Raw genomic sequence first — 3,936 nt, forward strand, 5'->3', positions numbered from 1 at the left:
TCTCCTACTACATGGAATCCTTACGTACAGCTCTCACTCTACCTCATCATTATCACAATAGCCTCTCACTGTTAACTGTAGATACCTCTGTATTCTGACTCCAACTCGTGCAAGGTTATTGTTACCACTAGCTGTCACTATCTGCCTATCGTCAGTCATCATGATAATGTTATGGCATCTTTCAGTGAGATGAGACATTTCAGATATGGTGGTACTAGCCTGATACTCGGGGGACCGAACGGAGAAAACCAACTTCCTCACTTCATTATGCTGCTCATCCTGGTCTGCATGGTTATGTCTGGTAGTGCATATAACTTAGTAGAGGGGGACCGTCACTCAGGGATGGTAACCGCTGTTCTATTTCGTCAGGGAAAATGAACTTGGAAAAAGTTACCCGTCAGCATTTCATTGCCTCCAACATCGAGGCTCGTAATTCTAAGGTAACGTCACTTTTATCAGTGGTACCGCGGACTTGATACTCCAGCTGCTCGAGTACACAGTTAGAGATATGAATACTGCTAGAATTGGACTTACAACCACTTATGAGAAGGCATTCACCGATATTGAAGCAGCACTAAAGCTTCTTGAAGACTACGGAAGTAGCCGTGTGCTTAACGTAGTAGAACGTGTCAATATCAGGTCGAGGCTCACAAGTGAATGAACTATCTGCTTCGATGACCCAGGAATTATCGGATGTTGATAACATTGTATCAAATATCTCAGTTAGAAGTACCGAATACACCGAGCAGATATTATGGGTGCGTGTAATTACTACCTTGAATGTGCTGGAGGTGAGTCTATCAGGCTACCTCACGCATTAGGGATTCAGTCAAAATACTTTCGAGAAGGACGAACTTCGATAGAGTGGTGAGTATTGATGAGCCGTTAATGATCGTCATTGAATGATGGAACTCATTGTCATTGCACGTTCCTTTGGGAGGTATTTGAAGATGACGAGAGCAGTACTGAAGAACGTCAAGAAGCTCGACGCGACTTCATAGAATATATTAATCACGTAGGATTATGCGCATTCACCCTCCCTATCAGTGGGACTTTACCGAAGATACTTAACCAGGACTCAACCCCTAATGAGCTCGAGCAAGAGTGGACGTTGATGACGGGCGCCAAAGGTAGGCTGTCCAATCATGGTGAATCCTTCATGCGTATGCTTCTGTTCATCCTATGATAGGATGAGTATATTGCCATTTCAGTTTCTGTTGATCGATTTTTCCCGCTTCCGTTTCACATTCTTCTATTTCAATTTCAATCTTCTCCAAGTCGACTTCGGAGCCAGATAAATCAACCTGTTTGTTATGAATAACTGGTGGTGCGCCCATTGAATACGAGGCCAGTTGTGCCACATGTGACTCACACGTGTCACAATATGTGACAGTAATGAGAAACATTGTGAACAGTCTTCACTCGCCCACGCACCTGTTTGAATATCCTCCATTTGCGAGTCCTCCACCTTGGTCACACAACAGGATGTAGACTACATCGTGTTGCCCGAGCTACAGGTCGCTCGTGGAGGCTCTTCGGCCAAGTCTGATGAAATTGAAATGGAAAAGTGTGAAACGGCAGCGGAAAGTATCGATCATCAGAAATTGAAACGGCAACATATGAACAAGTGACCATTCTTGGAATAGACCGGGAAATGGTGTAGTAGGGAAATGAGCTCAGCGGTTGGCGTCAGACGAGGACAGGCAAGGTGCCATGTCAAGATTCTCCTCCAGAATTGGTGTCCGCATTCGCGAAATTGAAATCCCTATCTGAAGCGTTTCGCTGAACTGAGGGCCTTAACCTCTAACATGATGCTCTTTATTCAAACCCATCACTTTCCTTGCTGGCCTTTTTGGAATCCTCAGCATTAGTGGCGCCACTTGGTCAATAGTTTTTTGAATGGTGTGGTCATGGTGAGGATGTATTATAGTAGTTGATTTTCCCTCAGTCACACTAAACCCTACACCCCCCACCTATGTGGGACACATACCTCCAGAGGCTTGTGAGATGCTCCAGGTGGGTCGTCGTGCTATTAGTGAGTGCAACAACCAAACCCTGCTTGCTCTTTGCCAGAAAGCTGGCTCGTAGTTCCGTTCTTTCTCATTTCATACTCGGTTGGAAAGAAAAATAGAAATCCACTCGCTTGTGTGTGCGTCTAACGCGCCGGGACGGTGGGCATTGCTCACGGCGCACATCGAAGAATGCTGTCATTTGCCGCTGTCATGGAGCAAGGCTCGTGACATCCCGCCGGTATGATACCGATAGACTCTGTGTAACTTACACAGTGTAAACATAGAGCAGCCCCATTAGGCCGCAGGAGGTTGCGGATTATTGGGGACATTTTCCCTCATGTTTTCTACCTTACGCCTATTTTCGAGAATAATGAGAGAACAGGCACAGGATATATTCCTTTTGTCTATAGTCACCAGAGAGTCGTTGTGATTAGGCTGTTGGAAGTGATTTCAACTTGAACCTTATCGAGCTGCAAGAGATCCATCTACCCAACATGCCTGTTCTACCATTGATAGGCAGCCAGGTTATACAACGGTATCAATCAGACATCGTTGACAACGAACTCTTGTTAGTTGGTACCTGTACTAATTTTTGACGCCCTCAAAATAGAGCGGGATATACTCAGGCGTTTTGTGACTCGAATAGCGGACATCTACACTGAGGTCGAGTACCATAATCAATTGCATGCAGCCCAGGTAGCGTAGGCAGCGCGTCATCCTCATCAGCAGCTACTCTTAAACGCAGGTCACATCACATGGAGAATACCTCCTCCACGCAACAGGGATGCCAGTGAGTGCCTTGGATCATACAGCCTTCTTGGTGGCCTGTATATGCCATGATGTTGGTCACAGTGGTAAGAATAACGGATTCTATGTGGAAACAAACGACCGCCTAGCTCTGAGGTACCATCTCATGGTTACGTCTCACTTCGGACAAGTTTGTGCCGTTCTCGGTAGATATAATGATAGATCAGTTCTAGAGCAGTTTCATGTGGCCACAACGTTCGAACTTATGGTAGACTTCCCAGAGTGTAACATACTAGAAAACTTCACCCGAGAAGAGCGGAAGCGCTTCAGGTTGGTCCTGTTAGTCTGACTAGCAGGTCCCCCCTCTCCGCCCGACTGGGCAGTCTTCAGGTCTTTGGTTATCGAGCTCATCCTTGCAACAGATATGGCTAAACATTTTGCTTTACTAACGGACTTTCGGCTGGTTCTGCGAGATTCAGAGTTTAGGTATTAGACCTGTACTGCTGATCCTGCAGATGTTCCTTCCATTGTGACATAGAACTACCACTCATCCTTCTACTCAGGGTTGCGGTTGAAGATCCTATGAATTTTGCTGAACGCCTACTTATCCTTAAAGCCTGCATCAAAGTGAACTACTTCGTATAGCACTGGGTGAGTACTTCGTGGTTGTAGGCAGCTGATATTGGCCATACCTGTCTACCATGGGAACAGCATTATGAACTGTCCCTTCGACTGACGGAGGAGTTCTTCAAACAGGGAGATCAGGAGAAGGAACTCAACGGTATCGCCCACACACTTAGCCTGTGTATCAGCAATATTCCTTATCTTATAGTTCCAATATCACCACTCTGTGACAGAGATGCAGTCAATTTACCACGCTCACAGTTGGGCTTCTTCAGCTACCTTGTTATGGTATGTATAAAACACTATTGACTACTTATCATGCCTATTCTTTACTATCAGCCTTGCATCGAGATCGTCGGTAAGCTCGGCATCGATCATCGGGCTGATATTATGGAGAAGCAGCTCAAGGCTAATATTGATGTCAGCTGTTGCCCTTTGCTATTGCGCATTGCCAATGTTAGGGCTGGAAGGCTGAGGAGAATCAAGGAAAGACTGAAATACCTGCAGGATGGAGTTATAGACCCGTTCGGCAGCAAAGAAGTCCAACTAGGAG

This window comes from Perkinsus marinus, assembly GCF_000006405.1.
Source record: "Perkinsus marinus ATCC 50983 genomic scaffold scf_1104296953336, whole genome shotgun sequence".
Classification (NCBI taxonomy): domain Eukaryota; phylum Perkinsozoa; order Perkinsida; family Perkinsidae; genus Perkinsus; species Perkinsus marinus.